We start from the raw sequence: 12,456 nt of genomic DNA on the forward strand, positions 1-12,456 counted from the left end.
AGAGGAGCTCTGATATCCTCTGATGTGTATAAATTACACAATCTTCCTTTGGGGAAGATCGTTTATGACTCACACTGTTAGATTCCCAAGCTTGTCAACAGCCCCCTGGAGAAGACCCAATCGTCTTTTTCTCTCCATTATAGCTGTGGGACTCCAGGGGATCTGAAAGTATGCAGTTCCAAAGAGAGGTTAGAAAGACTCTAAACGTAAAGCCCTTGGCTTGAAGACCCTTGGGAAACTTAAGGAAAATGTAATCAGTTCTGGCCACACTTCAGTATTTCTTATACCCTCACAATGAGCAAGTGCTGGCTGTTGTTTTTCAAACTCTTCACTAGCATCAGACTTTACATACAAGGTCCCTAAGAGACATATGCTAGCTACTCCTTTAATTTTAATTCCACAGCTCAAAGGCTCCCATGGCAAAAGGTAGGGGGAAAATATGAAAAAAAAAATCGTTACCTAGTTATGGAAATCCCTGCAGAAACACAGTTCCCTATGCTTTAAAGAGAAGCAGTTAAGTAAAGCCAAAGCAGAATAGAACTGAATGCCCTTCATTTAAATAAAGTAAAGCTTCCAGCTGGAGAAATTTTAAAAAGCAAGGACCCAGCATGAAAGGTTCTACCTTCATTAGGTAATGATTCATTGAAGCCTGAACCAGGACCTACAATTGGCTCTAACACTGGCTTGTGCATTCTTGGCCAAGTGACAACTTCTTTATAGTTTTATTTCCCACATCTGTAGAAGGAAAATCAATCTGTTCATTAATTTATGGGACTGCATTAGTATCAAAGGGATTTTTAAATTAAAAAATGAGAAGGAAAGTATAGAATCTAATTAGTCACAGCCAAAAAAAAAGGAGCCATTTTCTTACACTAAATTTGGCAAGTCAGCAACTAAAAAATGCATTTAAATATTTCCTATGTGTCAGGCACTGTGCTAAGCATATGTATGGTAAGGGATATATACATTCATTCAACAAATATCTATTGTAAATGTTCATTAGCAAAGCATCATACTAGGAGACTGAGGACAAAATGACGAAAAAAGCATGGTCTCAATTCAAGAGATGCTTGTACGTTAATCTGGTAGACAAGATGAAATAATTCTACAAATACAGAACAAGTGCATAAAAGACTAAACATTTTAATAATTCAGATGACAGTGAGGGAGATTCTGGAAGAGAGGCTTCATGGAGAAGTGAAAAAGAACTGGGTCTTAAAGAAGGGTAAAGATTACAATGACTACTACAGATGGGGAGGGGAAAGAAAAGGCATTCGATGCACAAGAAAGTGAGTGGATGAAGTTACAGAGACCTGTAAGTGCTGTTTGAGGAACAATAAGTAGTGGAGTTTGGCCTATGCTGAGGATGAGCAAAGCAGAGCAGTGAGAGATGGGGCTTGAAAAGCTGGGGTCAGAAATAGACAGTACAAAATACCTGAGAGTATGTATGCCTGCCAAAACAGACACAGGACTTATATGAACATAAACATAAAACACTTTTTATACAAATAAAGTCAGATCTAAATAAGTGAAGTAATATTCATTGCTCATGGATATGTAAAGCCAATATAATTTTAAAGTGATAATTTAACCTAATATATTTATTCAATGTCAACCCAATTAAATTACTAAAAATTTATCTTACAGAGCTAGAAAAAATAATATCAAAGTTCATTTGGAAGAGCAAAAGAACTTCAAAAAAGAAAAGGAACTTCAAAGAACCTGGGGAAAAAAGATGCAAAGGAAGGAGATTCAGTAGTCTCAGCCCTTAAACTATGTTATAAGGTGAGAGCACTGCTGAAGTATAAAATCGATATTATGATTATTTTAAATAAAAAATTTCTTGTATAAATGAAATCTATATAGCCAAAAATAGAAGGAATGTGGAAAACTAGGAAAAAACTTTCATAGACAATCTCTCAGATAGGATGTGACTGGGTTGGAGTACTGCTATGGTATAGGAAATGATGAGCTGATTGATTTAGGAAAGCATGGAAAAGCTTGGATTTATGAAAGAAGATGCTATCTACCTTCAGAGAAACAGATGATAAGTGGAAATAAGCATAGTGTAGTCTTACATATATGTGTAAGTGGTATATGTGTGTTTATACATATGTGTACATGTATATAGACACATATATGTCTCTCTCTGTATATATATGGACTTTATTCTGTAGGCAACGAGGAGCAATTGAAGGTTTTTGAGGAGAGGAGTGATGCAAACTGAGCTCTGTGTATAGAAAGTTTCTTTGGCAATCGTGTGTTGGATGGACTGGCGAGATGGCAGACAGAAAAGGTGAATTACAAGAAATAGTTCATAGGAAAAGCCATGGTGGCCTGAGCTAGGTCCCAATGGGAATGGAAAGGAAAAAAAAAAAAGGATGAGAAATAGGGAGAAATTAGGTAACATGCTGAACTAAAATGGACAACTAGATTTTGCACAAGAGGTAACTGAGGACCTAGAAGTTAAGTGACCTTCTCAAGGTCATACAGCTAGTAAAGAGGTAAAGTCAAGAACTGAAATGAGGGCCTCCAACTTCAAATCTGGTGGTCTCACCACCGTATGTCTCCTGCTTTTCTCTGTACTTCCATTTCCCTAAGACATGGCCCTTGCTTAGCTATCTCTTTTATTTTCATTACCTTGGAGATCTTGGAAACAAACGGCTCATATAACTGGTTTAGGTTTAAAATCAAAGACCTACTCTGACATTCTCCTGGGGTTGTTGGGAACAGAATATGGAGGTGGATGCTTTTCACTTGGTCCTTATTGACACACAGAGGAGATAAGGTGCTGTGTGCAAGCAACAGCAAGAAGGCCAGTGTTGTTGGATTGTTAGCTACATTGAGGGGAAGAAGATTGGCAAGAGAGGAAGGCAAGCTTTAAAAGCCAAACACAGAACTTTGTATTTGATCCTGGAGGTAATTGGGAGCCACTCTGGTTTACTGAGTAAGGGTGGGGCCAACATGGTCACATTTGTACTTTCAGGAAAATCACTCTGGCAGCCCAGGGGAGGATGGACTAAAGTGAGAAGAGGCTTGAGGCAGGGTGAAAAATCTGAAGGGTAGGTACTGCAGTAGTTTTAGGGTGATGAGAGCCTGTGGCTGAGTGACAATCATGTGAGTGAAGAACAGAGGACTTGCATGTTTTGAAGGTTAAACAGGGCCTTGGATAGTCAACATATAGTCATCATCAAGCACATATTCTGCGTCTCTTCTCAGCAGTATTTGCCAGACCGGGTGCTTAGTTGGTTCAGGCTTGGAAATCATTATGAGGCATTAGAATTAGTGCAGGATCCTTCTATCACACCATTTTTAATGTCATTCAGAAGTTGAGAATGGTACAAACTCTCATGAATTCATGATCTGTGCTTTTTTTCCATGGAATGGTAAATGCAGTGACAGATCTGTGATTCTGACAGGTCACTTAAAATGACATTTCTCAGTTGTTGGGTGACATATTTCATCTTTTTATTTTCATTTTAATTTAAGGACATTCTCCAGCATATGGTCATAGTTTGATCTACACACACACACACTTTTTATTTTTGTGGTCCAAACTGCAATAACTAAAAAATTAGTTTAAAGAAGATAAAAAGTAACAAAATTGGAAAAAATAAGATGAAGCTTCTCCTTAAAGAAAACAGGTGTGTGTCTGTGTATCTATGTGCATGTATGTGTTCCCCTGTGTATCCGGTGGGGAAAGATGCTTCATTTTTCTGTATTTAACATTCACACTTGAGTTGTCTGTCTTAGGCTGCCTTTAAGAGATTTTAATTTTTAATTTTAATTCCATGAGTCAAACAGAAAAGTATTTAAATAGATACCATACATGATATATGTATATATATATAAAACACACACACACAGCATAAGCAGTCAAGAAAACAGGATTTTAACTCCTTGGTAGTCACTAACTATGACACTATACAAGTCAGAGTTGGTCACCCCTTGGTCTCTGCATCTAGAAAACGAAGAAGTTTGACTAAATGTGTTTTGTTTTGGGTTTTTGGACAGAACAAGCACTGAGTTACTCAAATGTTGCTTAACCTACAAATTAACATTTTGTGAAAGTCTATCAAGAGAAACTGAAATAGAAAGCCAATCTTATTCCATTTAAGCTTTAACTAGCATCCTCAAGCAAAGCTGAGGTACAATTCTCCATGGCCAAAGTAGCGTGTGTATATTGAATGTTGACCAATATAGCCTGCATGGCAATCAAGGCAACCACGGAGAGACAGGGAGACAGACAACACACAATAAATGATATTTGAGGTATTTGTCAGTTGTTTAAAAAAAAGTTATCTTTCTATTCTAATGTCCTGTTTTTCTGTTATTCTACTAAAAGGTGTTGCTCCTTTCATATTATTTTCACAACTGACGTGAACCGAAAGTTTAAATGATTTCCCAAAGTGCTTGATGGTAGGTATCATGCCATCTTCATATATAACAAACACAATATTAACCTTTTTCAGACTTTACATATGACCCATTTACATACTATCTCTACATATCTCCCCCTTCTCCCCCAGATTGCAGTATAGTCCTTAAAGGGAAGGACCAGATCTTATTTACTTTTGTGTTTCCCTCTATAACCAGCACAGTATTTAATGAATGCTTATTGAAATTAAGGGGCTCTCTGCAATATTAAAGAGTAAAACCTTGCAGAATTGTGTTCCCATTTACAAAACACTGTGGGGTGGAAAAAAAGTAATGCATTTTCACTAATAAGCCAACCAGAGTCCATCTAGTTCTGTCACCAGGCAGGTTCCCATATCAAGTGAATAAACTTTGTCATTTACAAGAACCCTAGTCAGGAAGATTCTTTCATCCCTGTATCAGAGGAAGAGTCCTGTGTAGACAGAATGTAAATTTATAAATTTCTTGACTAAATATTTCATTTTGTACAGTGCCAAGTCCCTTCTCTTCCACTAACTACTTTACAACCTAGCAAGTCAACTGCTAAGAAACCCTCAATGACACCCTATAGCTACTAAACACACTTTCAATTCCTTAATCTGCTATTTGAGGGCCTCCAGCTCTGGTTCCAACCTCTTTCTCAGATTTATCTCTCAGTCCTATACTCTAACCAAACCAAATTACAGGGCAACCCCTAAATGGAGTCTGGTTTTCCTTTCTCTGTACCTTTGGTTTACAGGGGTGAGGAACCCGGGACCTCGAGGCCACATGTGGCTCTCTAGGTCCTCAAGTGCAGCCCTTTGACTGAATCCAAACTTCAGAGAACAAATCCCCTTAATAAAAGGATTTGTTCTGTAAAACCTGGACTCAGTCAAAAGACTGCACCCAAAGAGCTAAAAGGCCACATGTGGACTCCAGGCCACAAATTCCCCACCCATGGAATTCCCTTTTCCTGAAATGTCCCCTATCATTCAGGACCAGGGTCAAATGCCAGCTCTGAAGTCTTCCCTAATTCCCCTCATCTCCCCTAACCTTCAGCTAAAATGATCTCTCCCCTACATGATCTCATAGGACTTTATACTGCTCTTATATTCTAATTTATATTACATTTCTCATTTGTAGGTGTTAGCTCCTTGAGAGCAGGAATAGGGACTTATTTATTCTATTTCTCCTAGTGCTCATTACATACTAGTTGGTGGCCCAAAAACCAAATGCAAAGCTAAAATAACCTTAAAGCATGTTTTGGAGACTACTGAAAAGAGAGTATCATTGGGAGTCAGAAGACCTACCTGCTAGTCCTAAATGACATCAAGTATCTCTGTGACCTTGGGCAGATCACTTAACTTCTATGACCACAATCCCTTACCTGAAAAATTAGGGGTTTAGACTAGATAGAGGTTCTTACCCTGGGGTCCAGCAACTTTAAAAAAAAAAACATATTTTGATAACTATATTTCAACATAACTAGTCTCTTTTGTAACTTACATAGTTTATTTTATGCATTTTAAAAACATCAGATTTCACCAGGAGTTCACCACACAAAAAAGGGCTATCAGATGAATTTCATCTGAAAAATGAGAGGTTTGAATTTGATAGCCTATAAGGTCCCTTCCAGTTCTAAAATTAAAATCCTAAAACCACCAAGTACTTTTTGACTCTTTTTTAAAAGTCTCTAAGTTCTAGATTTTCCTGTTCAATTAGTTCATGTAAGCTACATAAATAAAAATTATTTGTAAACACCCATCATAAAGAACAAAAATTTGGAAAACCATTTCCCAACACAAAATTTATGTTTGAAAGAAAAAACAAAATTAACAGATTCACCAAAAATCCCAAGCGCTGAAATTACTCTGTGAATGGAATTTAAGTCTTCTTTTAAAGACCTGAGGGACCCCATTAGATGAAACAATAAAAAAGCAAAACAAATTAAGTCTCCACAATCACCACCTTTGGGGGAACTTCTATATTTGGCCAATAAATAAACACTCTTTACCATATATGCTTCTGCACTTATGTTTTCTTCCTTGGTTTCTCCTCACAGAGTCAAATCAAGACCTCCCGAGAGAGACAGAAGTACAGCAGAAAGAAAATGCTATTCAAACATGCTCCTTTTTCAACGAAATTTGCAGGATTACACAAATTTTGTTTCAGCCTCGGCAACAGTCCATGAAAATCCGAGAACAGAAGTTAAAATAGAAGACCAGTCTTCTTCCATTCAAGCATTAACTAAGCTTCTCTATACGGAGTTCAGACACACTTTCCTGACTGTGCGGACAATCTAAAATATGTGTCAAGTGTCTGTCCACATAAGCACACCAAGCAAAAGAGAGACACCCTGCCCCAAAGAGAAACAAAGACATCTCCAGACAGTCACACAGAGAGACACGGTTAGAGAGATACAGATGCAGAGACACAGAAAACCAGAGACGAAGCTCAGAGAATCAGAAACATATGCTAGCAGACAGACAGAGAGACGCAGAGACAGGCACAGACTGAAGACAGAGACAGACGTAGACAGGCACTGCCGGATAGGCACAGAAAGACTCAGACTAAGACTGAGTTACAGATAGGAACGCAGAGACCGACGACACAGAGAGAAGCAGAGACGAAAACACCCAGGGAGGGAAGGAGAGTGAGGCACCTGAGAAGGAGGCACAGAGACACAGAGAGACAGAGGTAAAGAGAGATGCACCGAGACAGACTCAGACTGAGTTACAGACGTACACGAGGACAGACTGACAGACACGGAAACTCAAGGAGACAGAGTTAGAGAGAAGCACTGAGAGACAGACAGATACAGAGACAGAGGTGGAGGAAAACAGACAGATGCAGGGGAGAAACAGACACAGAGACAGAGACACAGATACACAAAGAGACACAGAGACAGACCCAGAGAGACACAGAGGCAACACAAGCTCAGAGACTCTCGGACAGACAGACAGACAGAAGGCGGGTCCAGCGCTCCCTCCTCCTCCTGCCCCACCTCGGCCTCCTCCCCCTTCTCCGCAGAAGGCGGGGGAGGGGCGCAGTTTTTCCCAGACCCCTTTTGCGTTCCTCCCCCCCTCATCTCCCACCCCGGGCTCGCGGGCCTCTTCCCAGAAGCCCCCGCGGCGGGCAGGCTCACCTCAGCGCTGTCCCCGCACCTCGAGCTGGGCCCGCAGCATCGCGCCCCCGCCCCCAGGACAGGGAGCCAGGGCCGCCTGGGCTCCCCGCGCGCTCCTTCAGGGCAGACGGGGAGGAAGCTCCTCCCTCCCTCGGCTCGGCTCCTCCTCCCCCCTCCCTCTCCCAAGCCCTAGGCTGCTCGTTGCCAGGGGGGTCGCCGCGGTTTGGGAGGTGTCACGTGACAGCGCCGCTGCGGGGGATGCTGGGATCCGGCTGGAAGCCCATCTGCTGGCGGGGCTGGGGGGCGGGGGGCGGAGAGAGAGGTCCCACTTGGGGTTGGGGTTCGTGGGTATCCAAGAACAGGAAGGGACCAGCTCAGAGGCCATCCAGTCCAAACCACTTATTTCTACAGATGAAGAAACTGAAGTCAAGGGAAGTGAAGTGGCTGGCCTAGGGTCAGCCAGGTAGGACTTGAACCCAGGTCCTCTTAATTCTGTGTGACTGAACCAGTCACAGAAAGAATTCTTCCCTCAAGTGCCGGATTTTTACTTTAAAGCCATAGAAAGGGAAATCCAATAAGGGCAGACTATGTAGAGCCCATCGTGATGCCGTTCCTCACGATCAGCCATGTCATTGATTTGGCGTTAATTCACGTCCTTCTCGGAGTTTTTCCTTCAGTGTCCCATTACTAAGGGGAGGTGACTCCGGCACCAACCCGCGGAAGCAGAGCCTGCCTTGTCTCCAGGGCTGCATTTATCACATTTGTGCGAGTTTCCTCGCTCCCGTTTTAATGCTCTTCAGCACCTATGACACGTGGAACTCAGCCCAGAACATACTTGTTCACTGGAGGTGTTAATCAGGGGAATCTCGATCAAATGAATCCTTCCCCTTCCTGCTCTCCCATTAAATGGATGTCAGGATCAGATACTATTAGTGCCAGGTGTTAGATTTTTGAATGGATCATTTGTATATGAAAGGATCAGGAAATACAGCTGACATTTAACCCAGAAGTAGAACTTAGGCGTGGATTTCGTCTATACTTTTTCTCCACCTATTCATTTATGTAAGCAAGTGGTAAAGATGGAGAATTTTATTTTAAGAGATGGAACCCACCCAGATAGAATATAGCAAGTGGTTAGAGAATCAGTGTAGACAGTGTTTGATCTGGAGTCAGGAAGACCTGAGTTCAAATTTTGCCACAGACCCAGTGTGACCCAAGGCAAGTCGATTCACCGATGTCTGCCACAGTTGCCTAATCAGTAAAAATTTGGAGATAATGATAGCACCTACTTCACAGGGTCGTTGTGAGACTCAAATGAGATAACAAGTGAGGTGCTTTGCAAACCTTAAAGCACTATATAAATGCTAGCTACCACAACTTCTATAGGGGAGCTAGGTGTCACAGTAGATAGAGCGCCAGACCTAGAGTCAGGAAGACCTCAGTTCAAATCTGGCTAGCTGTGTGACCCTGGGAAAGTCATTTAGCCTTGTTTGCCTCAGTTTCCTCATCTGTAAAATGAGCTGGAGAAGGAAATGGCAAACCACTCCAGTATCTTTGCCAAGAAAATCCCAAATGGAGTCGCTAAGAGTAGGACACAACTAAACAACCACTACCACCACTACTACTACTTTTCTCTTTCATCTCTTGGAAGGTGCAGCAAGGGGAAGAGGGAGAGAAGGGACTTCTCCTTCCCGCCCCTATTAACACATCCAGTAGAACACAGTCCCTGATGTGAAGTTGAGTTAACAAAAAGGAGTGGAGATTTTCTTGTCAGGAGAGGAGATCCTGCTTAGGAGATAAGAATCCCCTGTGGAAAAGTTTCTTCTGCTCTTAGGTATGGATTCCAGTTCTTCTTGAAAGTGCTATCCTGTGGACCAGACTGTCAACTGGGCCAAAAGGGTAGAGGCCATGGTTAGTGTAGCTAAGCAGTTAAGCAACATCTGATAAAGCAACACCCAGCAGGGTCCAGTGGTACAGTATTCAGGTATGACTATAATATTAAAATCTGGGAAACAGTATGAAGGTCCCAGCAACTGTACACAAAGGAGGCATGAATTGCCCCATCTCACATGGGCTTTGGCTATCTGTGTTCCCTAAGTGTGTCCCTCTCTACTTGTGAACTCTACATATATCCACCCTTCCCCTGACACTATATATATTTGTGGGATAATATACTCCAAATTTATCAAGAGTACGTTTTATTTCTTACTATTCCATTTAACAATAATAACAGCTAGGATTTATATAGCTCTTTTAATGCTTTCCTTAGTGTTTTACAAATATCAGTAAATGCTTTTGCCTTAAGATAGTTGTGTCCTATGACTATTACAAGGGAACACATCGGTGTTCATCTATAGTTTTATATTTATATATGTTCAGTTATAGTTTTAGTAACATAAATCCATAGTACTTTGAATCCAGAGTAGTCATCCCCCAGTAACCTACCTTGAGCTCAGATTCTAGGAGGGGCCCGGAGGGATGCCATATATCAGTATGCTTAATGATATAGTGAAAATAACCTTGAACTTGGAGTCAGGAGAGACTTGGGTTTATAATTCTATATATGACATTTATTCCATTTGTGACCATAGGCAAAGGTCTTAGACACTTTCTGGGCCTCAATTTCCTCATTTGTAAAATGGAGATAATAATACTTGTGATGACTATCTCACAGGACTGTCGGGAGAAAAATGCTTAATGAACTGTAATAGTGTGTGTATGTATGTGAATTATTATCCAGAACTTAAAGACATTTGTGATACCATCACTGTTGGCATTTTCCCCACTGACAGATGGCAACCCCTTAGTAACGGGCTTCAGGAATTGCTATGGCCAAAAAGAATTAACTTGTGGCTAATTTTTTTTGCTGAAGAGCCTCTCTGGAACTTAGCTAACTGGGCCGTGGCTGACTGACATGCAGTCCTTCACTGAGCTGATAACTTGAAGCCTTTACCTTAGGGAGAGCCAGAAAATGTGCCCCACTGACACAGCCTTTGAGAACCTAGGCCCCACTTAACATATCTTTCAATGATAAAATCAGGAGGATTAATTAGACTTTGATCATGCCAGCATGGAAGTTAATTTTAACTGGAACTTCATTTTAGTGGTTAACATACTGCAATTTGTCTTAGCTGTAGCAATTTGCACTCTGGATATAGGTTCTTATCCACAACTATAGAAGACCCAGAAAAGAAAGTTCTTGCCACCAAGTTTCTTGTCACTGTTAAATGATTCAATATCACAAAATGTTGATTTTTATCAGTGAAAGTGATATGATAGTACAGAAGAAGCATGACCACTGTAGCAGCAAGCACCCTAGCATACCCAGAATGGCTGCTAGCACAGGTTCTTAGATCTGCTTTTCTAAAGGAAAGCAACTCAAAATGGGTTAACAATCTTACTTTAACCAATCAAACATATATCATTTACCTAGTTCAGAGGAAAAAGTCAGCACCCTGAACTTCACAAAATACAAACAGAAGTTACAACAGAAAATAACACAATTCAGCAGGCAGAGCTCCTAGGTGTCTGACCATTACATCCATACCTAGTTAGTTACCAGAGAGGAAAGCACCAACATCTGGATTTTCAAAGCCAGGGGGCTCAATGTCTGCCCAGAGTCTCATCTGACCAAATCACACAACTCTTCCCAAAGTGAGCCCCAAAGCAAAACCTCACATCAGGGTATAGATAGCCTTCTCCTGGATCAGAGAATGTCACAACCCTCTTGACCCACTGCCCAATTACAAAGTATCAAGCTGTGGGCATTCCTGAAAACCAAGCCTCCTGCCACAGGCTCCATGTGACCACATGGAGCCTGTTAGGGCACAGAGTATATTTTCAAATCAGGGAAGGTTCTCAGATCCACTTAAGCCTATAAAGGGGCCAAGGGGCAAGGAAGATCTTCAGATTCCCAAAGCCATTACAACCACTTCACTGCTGCACTCCAAGGACCATGGGACTTTTCCATCTGACTGGCAGCAGATAATTTCCATATGTTGTCTCTTCTGTTAGAATGTAAACTTCTTGAGAGCAGGGACTGCTTACTTTTCTATTTGTATCTCCAGTGCTTAGCACAGTGCCTTAATGTTTTATTCGTTCATACATTTGCGTTATCAAATTTAGCTAAAAGCCAGAGAACACTACCAGGGAATCTGAAACATGGTCTTTCTGAAATCAGCCAGTATTGTCCCAAAGGCTGGGACCAAAAAAAGCACATGGCTTATTTTTACCTTACCAAACCAGACATAGAAATCCCACATGTACCCTTTTCCAATCCTTCCACTGCTATCTACAGAATTGATAATAATAGCTGACATTTATATAGTACTTTAAGATTTACAAAGTGCTGTAGACATTCCATCTCATTTGAATCTTACAAAAATCCTGTAAGGTAAGTACTATAGATACTATTGTTTTTATACCCATTTTATAAATGAAGAAACTGAGGCTCAGAGAGAAGAAAAATGACTAGATGGTGGCATCAAGGCAGAGATTCACCTGAGCTCCCCCAAATTCCTCTCCAAGCAATGTTAAGACAACACCTCAAAGGAAATTCTGGAGGGGCAGAACCAACAAAAGGATGGAGTGAAACACTTTTCTAGCCGAAGACAACCTAAAAGGTTGTCGAGAAAGGTCTGTTTCACTAGGGTAAGAGTGAAGCACGGTCGAGTGCAGAGTGTACCCAAACAGATCCTGCCCCAGTAAACCAGTGGCAGGTCTTAGGGATGATTGAATCATCTGGGGTTGTGGCAACTTTCCTGGCAGAAATCTCAGCCCAGAAATGGTAAGGAGGTCAGAAAACTGGCCAGAGGGAGATTACAGGGGATCCTATACTAGCACTGGGTTTAGGACTCTATTGCATTGCCTACAGGTGGTTCTGGGTTGCAGTCCCAGGGCAAGGTAGAGGACAAGGAAGAGCAGAGACCCTGGTCACA

General features: G+C 41.3%; 1 protein-coding gene across 1 annotated transcript in view; it reads right to left on the reverse strand.

Annotated features, from left to right (window-relative positions):
- Positions 1–7,758, reverse strand: part of FBXO10 (F-box protein 10) — a 97,689-nt gene extending 89,931 nt beyond the window's left edge. The window contains exon 1 of the mRNA XM_069085263.1: positions 7,541–7,758. The gene's annotated coding sequence lies outside the window, so the exon portion shown is untranslated. The remainder of the gene's footprint in view (positions 1–7,540) is intronic.
- Positions 7,759–12,456: the final 4,698 nt, after the last annotated feature.

This window comes from Petaurus breviceps, unplaced genomic scaffold, assembly GCF_028583685.1.
Source record: "Petaurus breviceps papuanus isolate PSGF00001 unplaced genomic scaffold, PetGlider_PUasm1.0 175, whole genome shotgun sequence".
Lineage (NCBI taxonomy): Eukaryota > Metazoa > Chordata > Mammalia > Diprotodontia > Petauridae > Petaurus > Petaurus breviceps.